The sequence below is a fragment of the Trichomycterus rosablanca genome, chromosome 1, assembly GCF_030014385.1.
Source record: "Trichomycterus rosablanca isolate fTriRos1 chromosome 1, fTriRos1.hap1, whole genome shotgun sequence".
Taxonomy (NCBI): Eukaryota; Metazoa; Chordata; class Actinopteri; order Siluriformes; family Trichomycteridae; genus Trichomycterus; species Trichomycterus rosablanca.
In genome coordinates this window covers 74,027,329-74,040,073 of record NC_085988.1, presented here as the reverse complement: position 1 = coordinate 74,040,073, position 12,745 = coordinate 74,027,329, and the positions used below count along the sequence as shown (strand labels likewise).

Genomic DNA, 12,745 nt, shown 5'->3' with positions numbered 1-12,745 from the left:
ACTCACTGCTGGAGCCTATCCCAGCTTTTCAATGTGCGCAAGGCACACAGTAACACCCTGGACGGGGAACCAGAGTTGGGGTTTCGAATACATCGTATCGAATCTCAGCTCTGCCTTTCTGACTGTGCTGGGTGGCAGCATGAATTACGACTGGCTTTTGTTCAGGGTTAGAGGGTAAGAAAGTCAGATCATAGGTCCTCATAACTGGTGCAACTGCAGCCCCTGCTGGCTGACTGATGGCGCCTGCACAGGGCTGAAGAATAATGCTGATGGGGGTGTGACCCTCCATACACAGTGCCCGTCAAGTGTATGAACTCAACTCGTGCAGGTGAAAAATGCAGTCTGTACTGACTGTACGTGCCGGAGGGGGTACAGTCGGTTGTCAGTTGAGAGGTGTTCTCAGTCAGCGGTGAAGGGTCGAATCAGTATAGAGGACACAATCAGGGTAACTGGACACGACTAGATTAGGGGGGAAAAATTGGGGAAAAAGAAAGAAAAGAAAGATGATCTCAGGTTCCACCGAGGCTTGAACTCGGATCACTGGATTCAGAGTCCAGAGTGCTAACCATTATACCATGAAACCACTAATTAACCTGTTTGCCAGTTTTTAAACTGTGGGAGGAAACCGGAGCTCCCAGAGGAAACCCACACAGACATGAGGAGAACATGCAAACTCCAGACAGAATGGGATAAAACCCAGGACCTTCTTGCTGTGAGGCGACAGTGCTACCCACCGAGCCACCGTGCCACCCACAACAAAACCTGTACTCTCAAAAACAATATGCCTTAATAAAAAATTCCTTAAAATATGCATTTTTGCACTAGGTGTACAAAATATGCATTAGAGCTCCATATTAAATTGCCTATTGAATGTAATTTACGCAGAGAGTCTTTAATATTCAGAGATGTTTGCTTTAGGGCATTCAGAGCACTAGAAGACACACAGCGCCTGAAAGTTAAAACATAAATGAAATGAGCCTCTGCAAAGAGGTGCAGCTTGAAATGGAAACTGAACTTTCCTGGAACTGATACACTTCTAAACTGTAAACACCTTGTTCAGAGCAGTGGGAAAAATCTTTATATATATTTATACTTAAGGAAAAAGGGAGACTATATGTTGGTAATTAGCTCCACTTCCCTCTCTTAGCACCCCAGTCAACATATCATAGTAAGATAGTATGTAACAGAGAGAGGGAGATGATGTTGATGAAGATGATTATAAGATGCTTAAAGGAAAAACATGTATTCAGATGCTGGTAAGCAGCTTTCCTTATTACCATAGATTAGTATTTAATTGAGGTTCTCCGAAACAGAATGACCTCTGTTTTGTTTACTGATAGGATTATTCATGACTTGCAGTATTACAATTGCTAGCTGGCCGCTCAGATGGGGCAGCGGTAAAATACGCTAGCACACCAGAGCTGGGTTTTTGAATACATCGTATCGAATGTAAGCTCTGCCATACGGCTGGGCTGGGCGGCTGCATGAACGATTGCCTGTTGTTCATAGGGTCAGGGACAAGCCGGATCATAGGTCCTCATAACTGGTGCAATTACGACCCCTGCTGGCTGATTGATGGCGCCTGTGCAGGGCTAAGGAATAATGCTGATCAGGGTGTGGCTCTCCATGCACAGTGCTGATCGTATATATGAACTCGACATGTGCAGGTGAAAAATGCAGTCTGTACTGAGCATGTGTCGGAAAGGGCGTGTGTCAGGCACAGGCGCCTCTCTATCTGCTAATCAGGGTCCTTACACAGCGGTCATCCCGCCCTAGCAGAGACGTTTTTTGAAAACAAAAATTATTATTCAAAACACCCTATATTTCGCAATATGTAGCAGTAGCAGCTCGAGTAATTTGTTACTCATGACCGCAAACTGGAAGAAGACCCGTGTTATTGCTACAGTATAAACACAATGTTGCTGTGTTAAAGCAGCGCAAATTACCAGACTGAGAAATAATTATATGTTGTTGTTATATCATTGCAGGTAAAGACTTTTGCACAGCACTGTTGTAAAAGAAAACTAGCATCCAGTCAATCCAGCAAATAAGTGTGCACTAAACCAAAAGCCCATGAGGATACTAGCTGGTAATCAGTTGGTCCCTCATTTTTGCTCTGACTTTGTCATTATTGACTTTGGGTCAGCTGGTTGCTCAAACATTATGTTGGCTGCTCTTACTGAGCCCTGCCTGCACTGCCATAGTCAGTCCATACTGAGCCCTTTCCTTAATACTAATATGAGCCCAGTTTGGGTTTCACCATACAGGCCCTGTGTGCGTTTGAGATTTCCTAACCCACACTGCCTAAAATTAGCCCATAATGGGCCAGTGGGGACATGTTTTCTGGGAACTGGCTTGAGCCAGAAGGAAGATACACTAGTGCTTAGTGGCTATCAAGCCCAGCTCACATTGGTTATAGATAGAAATTGAGTTTCATTATTATGTTATAAAATATATGTAAAAATATTAATAATTATAATTGTCATTTTTATATATTCAGTAAGTGCAAAACATGAGGAAAAAAAACAATCATGCCTAAAACCAGAAAAACACAGCCAGTTTAGATAGATCTAAGCAGACTCTTTGGCGTCTCACATATGCTGTGACATCCTTCCTTTCTTAGGATGTCTGGGCTTGAGTAGGGGATTATTGACCTGTGGGACCAAGAGGAGTATGAAAGATGACTCAGCTTCAAATGACATTTATGATTCTAAGTTCCACCTCTACCCAAAAACGATGGCTGCGTCCGAAATCACATACTTAAACTGTACGTATTAAATTAGAGGCAGTGCGCACTGCTTGGTCGGTACAGAAGTAAGCTCTTTCAGTACGCAAGTGTGCTGTGTTTGCATACACAAAAAATGCTGCCCAAGCAGTAGATTATCCGGGTACTTTTTAATGAATACTACATATTCGGACACTCTACCGCTCCTGCGTACTGTTCAGTATGAACGTAGCGATTTCGGATGCAGCCGATGATCACAGTTGAGACGCTCTTCAAAATCCATGTTTGTTTTCATGGTACGCCTCTTTTTTTACCGACCAATCACAGGCGTTGTCGTGGAGTGACGTCGTCTGTGGAGTTCGCCCAGATCTAAGCAGACTCTTTGGCGTCTCACATATGCTGTGACATCCTTCCTTTCTTAGGATGTCCTGGCTTGAGGAGGGGGATTATTGACCTGTGGGATCAGGAGGAGTATAAAATACCTATGTAAAATTGTTTATGTTATTCTACACTGTGACAATCTTTTGTGCTGTATGTGAGAATCTACAATTGTGCTTTAATAAACTTTAATCCAGCTGAAGAAACTCTATGTGTCTAAGTTTGCTCTCTGACCAAAAAGTTCCACTACAAAGTAAATAAAAATATATAAATTGCTTCACAATCATCACAATGTAGACAAACAGATAAATAAACCCCCAACACAGGTAAGCATTAGCTGATTGCTGGTCTAAGCTAATGTCTTCTGCCAGATACTGATCTAAGCACTTGGTGTGTTTTAAACCCAGCAAGAATGACCTGAAACCATCATTTTTCCCAGCACGTATCATACTCTTGCACAAACAACTTGCAGATATTATTAGCATGGAGTTAACAGGTTAGCAAAAGCTTTAAAATTTTTCAGCCGCTACATGCAGCATCCTCAAGCCGAGGGGCAAATTGCTGACAGCCAATCCTATTGATAATAAACTCAAATATACTCACATAGAGTTTCAGTTATCTTAGTGATTTATTTTATAGAACCAAAATGTCAAAACATTTCATAGCTATGGTTTATAAAGAAAGCATTAGTTTGCCTTTGCTTAATTCCGAATATGAATGCAATGGATATGTGTCACGATTCCAGCTTATCTGTGCTCCTAGAGCTCCTGAGCTCCCATGTGGAGTTTGTTTATGTGCCACGCCCTTCTCTCCGGGAGAGCTATTAGTCTTGAGTCAACGCCCCTTGTTTATGATTGGTCTTCTGCTGATCAGCTGTGGACCAATCAGTGGAGACAATTGTTTTTTTTTTATAATAATAATTTTTCCCACTTTTTTCCCCCAATTTTCTCCCCTAATCTAGTCGTGTCCAATGACCATTTTTCACCTGCACGAGTCGAGTTCATACACGACGGGCACTGTGTACGGAGGGCCACACCCCCATCAGCATTATTCCTCAGCCCTGTGCAGGCGCCATCAGTCAGCCAGCAGGGGCCACAGTTGCACCAGTTATGAGGACCTATGATCCGACTTTTTACCCCTAACCCTGAACAACGGCCAATCGTCGTTCATGCAACCGCCCAGCCCAGTCGATGTATTCGAAACCCCAACTCTGGTGCGCTAGCGTACTTAACCGCTGCACCACCTGAGCAACAGTGGAGACTATTTTGATTTGGATTTGCTTCTGAACTCTGTTTGGATTTTGATTTGATTTACTTTGGATTTTGCATTTGTCTTTGATCCTGTCTGTCTGATCCTGTCTGTCTGATCCTGTCTGTCTGTCAGTAAGTTTAGTCTGTTTATCCTGTTTAGCCTTCGTTTGTTTGCCTTAGCCGGTTTGTCTGTTTGTCTTATTTATGCCTTGTTTAGTTCTGTTCCTGTTTGTCTTTAGTTTAGTTCTTGTTTAGCTTTGTTTGTTTGATTCTGTCTTCTGAATGTGCTTTTATTTTACTTTTTTTTTTCAAATGTAATACAAAATACAGTGTTTTCAATACAAATCATATAATCAGTATAGCAGTTTTAGTAACACTTTGAACCATTAAAAAAATACTTACATTTCAGAATTTCTGAGGATTTGGCAGTGCTAAATATCAAGTAAGCACATTTGTAAAATCGATCATCTCAGTTGTGCCAAGAGTTTTTTTCTTTTCCATTGAAGTGCATGCTAAAATGACACATAAAATATTTACTTTTTTTGTTTTTGAGCATTTCAGATTCAAACTTGTCCTTTCTTTTTCTTTGGAAAAAGAGGGGCACTTAAAATCTTTCACAAATACATCTGTAGGCGATTACCAAGGACAATGATTTAGAAATTTAATATACTGAGAAAAAGAACAGAGAACCAGTGGTGTAACTAGGAGCTCATGGGCCCCAGTGCAAAAAAAAAATGTTGGGCCCCTTCAACAAATGTCATATATATATTCATTTGTTGAAGGGGCCCAACATTTTTTTTTTGCACCCCTGCTGGCTGACTGATGGCGCCTGCACAGGGCTGAGAAATAATGCTGATGGGGGTGTGGCCCTCCGTACACAGTGCCCGTCGTGTATGAACTCGACTCGTGCAGGTGAAAAATGGTCATTGGACACGACTAGATTAGGGGAGAAAATTGGGGGAAAAAAGTATATATATATATATATATATATATATATATATATATGAAATTAACGTGATTAAACTCGATTAAAATGTTTTTATCGCGTGACATCCTTTCTATATATATACAGTATATATATATATATATATGGGCAGTGTGGTGGGGGGTTGAGTTCATGTTGTGGAGGGCCCCCCCACACCATGGGCGCAAGTGCACCTGCCATGGTAGTTACACCCCTGCAGAGAACAATAGACACTACAATGACACTCAGGTGGATTTGATCTACTCATCTGAAGTTTGTTTGAGTTAATACTGTACATTTGCAGCCATTGCAAACATTTAACCTTTCGCCACTCAGGTGGCGCAGTGGTAAAAGACACTAGCACACCAGATCTGGGATTTGAATACTTTGTATCGAATCTCAGCTCTGCCATCTGGCTGGGCTGGGCGGCCACATGAACAATGATTGGCTGTTGTTCAGGAATGGGATGAGCCGGACCAGGGTTCCTCATAACTGGTGCAATTATGACCTCTGCTGGCTGATTGATGGCGTCTGCACAGAGTTGGGGAATAATGCTGATCAGGGTGTGGCTCTCCGTGCACAAGACTGATTCGCACATGAACTCACCTTGTGCTGGTGAAAAGATGCAGTTGGGACTGCATTGAGTCGGAGGGGGTCTGTGTCAGTTGCAAAATTCGTCAGTTAGCAGTGGAGGGTTGTATCGGTAGAGGTGAAGCTTAATGTAATCAGGGTAATTGGATACAACTAGATTAGGGGAGAAAATTGAAATCCTTTCAATCAAATGATGCTGATTATAAAATCGTCTTTATCATTATCATCATTATTTTTTCAGTTTGTCCATTCAGGGTCGTGGTCGCAACAGGACAAGCAAAGCAGCCCAGGCATCTCTGCTCCTTACATCTTAAAATCCCTCCAGCGGGTTCTGGGTCTGCCCCGGGCCTGTCCCCTGTCGGCCTTGCCTGGTATACCTCCAACAATGAAAGCCCAGAAGGCATCCTTATCAAACGCCCGAACCACCTCAAGTGACTCTTTTTTTTACGTAAAGGGGCAGCGGTTCCACTTCAAGCCTCTCCCTGGCCATTAAGCTCCTCGCCCATGAACAGTGTTCAGCAACCTGCCGGGGAAAACTCATTTCAGCCGCTTGTATCTGCTATCTTATTCTTTCGGTCATTACCCAAAGCTCATGATCGTAGGTGAAGGTGGGGACACACTTGGACTGTTAAATTTAAGGCTATGCTTTGTGGCTCAGCTGCCTATTCACTACTATGGTCCGGTAGAGTGACCGCATCACTGTGGACACTGCTTCTAATCTACAGTCGATCTCATGATCCCTCTTCCTGTCACTCGTGAACAAGACCCTGAGATATTGCTGATTATATAACTTTCAATAGTGGTCTCAGACTGTCGCACCACTGTATACAGTACATTACACACTATATGGCCAAAATTATTTGGACACCTGACCATGAGCTTGTTTGACACCCCATAAAAAAAAAAAATGCTATTAAAATAAAGTGACCTTTGTGTGATGTGTTCAGCGATAGAACAACCACTTTTAGAAACGATGTTGATGTATGTCTGTGGGAATTTGTGCCCATTCAGTCAAAGAGCATTTGTATTGCTGGGCAATTGATGTTCAAGTTTATTCCAAAGCTGTTCAGTGGGACTGAGGTTTCTTTAAACCAAGCTTCTTCGTATCATATACTAGGGATGTAATGATGCACCACTAGACAGTTAATAACCGATTAAAAAATTCCAGAGGCTATACGCCTGGTTGCCAAATTGGGCTTAATTCAAAATTGTTTTGCATATTTTGTACCTACCTCAGAAATAAAAGGACATTAATTATTTAGATAAATAAAAGATAAGCACAAACACAGTATTTTATTTTCCTTTTTTTAGAGAATTAATAAAAGGAAACTTTGTCATAATTTGTCTTCAATTTCAGTTTAAAAAATTGGGAAAAAATCGTATTGTGAACGCAGTATCGTGAATTGCATCGCATCATGGGTAGAGTGTATCCTTACATCCCTATCATTTATGTCTATAGTCTTTCTCAAACATGAAAGCACCTTCCATAAATCCTTGCTGCAAAGTTGGAAGCATATAATTTCCTTTATATAACTGAATTATTACACCTGTTAGCAATTGCTCTGGCTGAAACACATAAATTCAGTAATTAGAAGGTGTGTCTTAATACTTCTGTCCATATCGTGTTTATTGGGGTGGCACAGTGCCTCTCTACAGCTAACAAAAAGGGTACAGCACAGCAATCTGGAAACATTAAATAAATCCTCACCTCTGGTCATTGTAGTTGCTGTGTCTGCATCAATTACATCTGGGTTCTCATGTTCCCTCCCATCGTTCAAGAACATGCAGAGGGTGGGTTGAATAGACAATTGCCTCTGGATGTGAGTGAGATGGTGAATGATTAAGTGTGTGTTGCTTTGTGATAGATTATGAATGGGTTATGTGTTATATAGAGTTATTTAGTAGTGTCTTTTTATAGTTATAAATATAGTTGTATAGTTATTACACTATTATTATTATTATGCATTAATACATACTTAGCTAATCCCATTCTAATGTATATGCTTATTATTATTACTATTATGTATATAGTACTATGCACATAGACATAATACCATATATACACTGATCAGCCATACCATTAAAACCACCTCCTTGTTTCTACACTCACTGTTCATTTTATCAGCTCCACTTACCATATAGAATCACTTTGTAGTTCTACAATTACTGACTGTAATCTGTTACACTGACATAGTGGTGACATAATCTAACTATCTATCTATCTATGTATCTATCAGCGCATGTTCATGACTTCTTACCAATTACTGTTTCCATTTGGTTTCCCACACTCAGGATGAAGCACTAAAATATTAAATAAATGAAGCAATGCTTTGTGTTGTCACTGTAAACTTTGTCAGTGCTTTTTAGTTCTGATTTAATAGCACAAAAAGAACCAGATCCAGAACGGCTTAATACAGCCAGTAACGTGTCAACCCAACTGGGAAAAGGGGTTGATGAGTTGAAGTATCTCGGAGGTGAGACTGTGTCGCTCAACATGAGCCATGGGTTTAATCACTTAACCTGTCAAAGCAGAAACGAGGTAAATAACATCTCCTGTAGCCACAAGCTCAAACACACACACACACACACACACAGCACCAGCGGCGGCCTATTTGCATTAGCACTGACAGCTGCTCTCAAATGTTTAATCTCACCGCTCATGGCTAGCATGCTGTCTGTGACCCAAGAGCCAGAGGGAGTATATTACCGAGCGGCTAATGGCATAGCACTCAGCATCTTCATCGTAGCACCAAACCATTAGGAGAAAACAAATAAACTCCAAATATGAAGAGACAGTTAATAATGATGCCACCCAAGCTGCAGAGATTTGCATTTGCATTAACATTTGTAGGGTCAAGAACGTTTCAGCTGAGAATCACTAAACTTAAATGTTAAGAGACTGCATTACTGATGGCTTTATTTTTAACATCTATTAAAGTGTGAACATTTTGGGATCTGTATTTTAGAAAAATCTAGAATTTTGAACCCAGTATCTATTTCTACTTTATGGCCAATTACATTTAAGAAAAGTGTTGACTCATTTTCCCATGCTGAGAAATGAATGGAAATGTAACGTTGTGTAATGACCTAGACAGAAGTGTGTATATTTAGCATGTGGTTTATAAAGCTGCATTCAAAATACATAAGCTCTGCTACCGGCAGGCTGGGCGCCAACATGGACAATTATTGGCTCGTCCGTCCAGTCGGATGTCTGAGGGGGTTCCTCATAACTGATGCACTAATGATCTCTGCTGGTTCCTGAACAGAGACCATGGACAAAGGAGATCAGTGCGTGACTCTCTGTGTGGGAGAATGAGCCCCACATGAACTTGTCTCATGCAGGTGAAAAGATGCAGTCGGCTACTGCACATGTATCTGAGGGGTGTGTGTTAGTCACGGCTCTCCTCAGTCAGGAGTGAAGGTTAGCAGCAGTAAAGAGGAAATGAAACGTAATGTCTAAAGTCGAGAAAAACTAAATTAAACCAAATAAAAAAAGAAATAAATAGGTAGGAAAGCATAATTGCAGATGTTTTACACAGAAAACACTATAGAGAGCATGCTTAACAGCTGTATAACTGTCTGGTTTAGGAATCGACTCTCCAGTGAATAGAGGAAACCACTGCACCCGCAAAGCCTTCAGCATTATGGAGGACCCTTCACACTCCTCACACCATCTCTTCACTATCCTGCCATCTGGAAGCATTTGGTCCCTCATTGCTAGACTCTGCAACAGTTTTTTTTTTTTAAACAAGCCATCAGACCTCTCAAATACAAGTCTGAACTAATGGACACACACACATTCTTTTTATTAGACTCTGACATTTCCAAATGATACACACAATTACTATATTTCACACTAAGTGACTATATTTATCGCTTGTTACTTGCACACAATGCTTTAATATATTTGATGCTAATTGCCGCTACAGTATATAAACCCTACGTTGTTGATGTACATATCAAAGTATGTCATAGATCTACAGAGTCACCTTCCGATGCATTTTTCCCAGCACTGTACCAACTTTTTAATGCCATCACCAAAGTTTTTTTTTTGCACCACTGATGCACCGCTGCTTTCACGTCATCATCACATGAAAATCTTCTTCCCCTTATAGCTTCTTTGAGCGGTGCAAAAAGGTGGAAATCAGATGTTGTTAAATCCGGACTAGAAGCTCTCTCTCAGTCTCTCAGACACGTCCAGTTACTACTCCAGAAACGTTATAAAGATTCATCGTATATATCATAGCATGTCTTAGGATCTGTCTAAAAACCTAGTGAGCTCTCTACATAGACAGCATTTTATGTCATCCTACGAACTCTCCTGTCGAAGGCTGTCTAAATTCTTTGATACCTTAACTGCTGCCTACTGACTCTGAGGTGCCTTAATTCTAAGCGATAATCTGACTGAATGATGAGGGAGCATCCAATGCAATCCCAGCATTCAGTGTGGCACAACTTTTCTCACAAAAAATTACAAATATAGCAAATGGATGCAAAGCAACAAACAGAGTTCTTTTTAAATGTAAATAAATTCTCATTGATGTTTAAGTTGCATAAACGTGTACAAGTGTAATTTATTTATAAATTCTGGCTTGTCAGTGACAATTAAACCATTTTCAGTACACGGAGGGAAATGTTAGCTGGCATGCTAGCGGGTTGTGCCGCCTCAGCCCATTGGTTTGAATGGCCTGAGGATAACTGTGTTAGCCTAGTAAGCGAAAACTGCAATGACGTAATCGCCATAATTGTTGTCTAAATAGTGTCTCTAAATAATCTGTCTTATGAGTTCAACGTCTTATTAGAATCCTCTCTACTCAGGCAGGTACCTAGATAGGCAGTAGGCAGCAGCAGAGATGTCCACAAGTCACAAAATATGAGTCAGAGTCAAGTCACAAGTCTTTAGACTAGAGTCCAAGTCAAGTCACAAGTCTTTACACTAGAGTCCGAGTCAAGTCACAAGTCAGCATAATATACACAAAACATATATTTAGATATCAGATAAATCACAGCACAGGGGCCAAAATTCAAAACACAGCAAAAAAAATCATAACCACTGCTTACCTTAACTTATGTTCTTACAGATGCTATTAAATTTATAAGCGTGTGTCCCATTAGGAATATAATCAGTTTTTTTGTAAATGTGTCCTTATGCTCTTGTTTTAGGACAACCTAACTTTATACATTCTCATTTGGTCCCATCCCTTCACTTTATAGGTAAAAAATGTCACTTGTATTTATCATAAGTCTTTATTACACTGTTTTTTGTCTGAACCTATGTCCTGTGTTGCACAATGGTCCTACAGGAACATTGTTTTATTGCAATATGTACTTATGTACAGCTGAAATAACAACACAGCCTCTTGATGTTGAGAAGACTGCGATATGCAATGAAATGAATAACACCATGGCAAGCTCTGAAATATGTATAAAATGCTGAACAAGTCCTGTTGACATTAAATTTAAATCGAGCTGCCAAGGGAAAAGTTCAAAGTGACTCTTACAAAAGGTTCATAAGGAAAGGAAGCCCTTAGAACTGCTCAGCTGGTTAGTGTTTAGCTTGTCGACTACAGTATAAAAAGTCATATTCAAGTGTATTTCTTTATTTTTTATTTATGTCTTCATCTTCTGGAGGACCCCTGTTGTGTACAAAGAGGGTATACTCACCAGACACATGGTCACACATAGTCTTTTCCCACCCAGGAGACTAGTGGCCAATTTTGTCTGATGCAGTCACTGCCAATTGTGCCTGCTAGGGGGCGCCCAGCTGACCGCTAGCAGGGCTGAGTTTCAAACTCAGGGAGTTCAGAGGGCACCACCCTCTTTATTTATTAGGACTTTAATGTCAGGTTTAGTCCAGTCTTTTCCCACCCACTTTCTCAACACTTGGGTTTAATTCATGTCAGGACAGGTAGTTACAGGTTACACATGATGCATCCACTGCAGAAAGAAACCAGAGCTTGTGGAGGAAACCCATGCAGACACAGGGTGATGCCCCAGTACCTTATTACACAGACAAAAGCACGTTTGAGAGTTTAGTGGTGCCAAAACTATAGCTTCTGGTTAGAGATATACACTGATCAGCCATAACATTAAAACCACCTCCTTGTTTCTACACTCACTGTCCATTTTATCAGCTCCACTTACCATATAGAAGCACTTTGTAGTTCTACAATTACTGACTATAGTCTGTAATCTGTTTCTCTGCATGCTTTGTTAGCTTCCTTTCATGTTGTTCTTCAATGGTCAGGACTCTCCCAGGAACACTACAAAGCAGGTATTATTTGGGTGGATCATCCACACAGCAGTGCTGCTGCAGTTTTTAAACACCTCACTGTCACTACTGGACTGAGAATAGTCCACCAACCAAAAACCAGGTGGACCAACTAGGTAGGAGTGTCTAATAGAGTGGACAGTGAGTGGACACGGTATTTAAAAACTCCAGCAGTGCTGCTGTGTCTGATCCACTCATACCAGCACAACACACACTAACACACCACCACCATGTCATTGTCACTGCATTGCTGAGAATCATCCGTCACCTAAATATTACCTGCTCTGTGGTGTTCCTGACCATCGGAGAACAGGGTGAAAGCAGGCCAAAAAGGAATGTAGAGAAATAGATGGACTACAGTCAGTAATTGTAGAACTACAAAGTGCTCCTATATGGTAAGTGAAGCTGATAAAATGGACAGTGAGTGTAGAAACAAGGAGATGGTTTTAATGTTATGGCTGATTAGTGTATTATCAGATGAGTTATCCATAAAAATGTGGACAACTGAAAGTATGGTAAACACCAAGAGAACAGCACAGGACTGAATGCTTAATCATTACAATAAC

General features: G+C 40.8%; 1 non-coding gene across 1 annotated transcript; it reads right to left on the bottom strand.

Annotated features, from left to right (window-relative positions):
* Window positions 1-511: 511 nt before the first annotated feature.
* On the bottom strand, window positions 512-583 carry trnaq-cug (transfer RNA glutamine (anticodon CUG)). Its single transcript has one exon. It is a non-coding gene; the product is annotated as a tRNA-Gln (tRNA).
* Window positions 584-12,745: the final 12,162 nt, after the last annotated feature.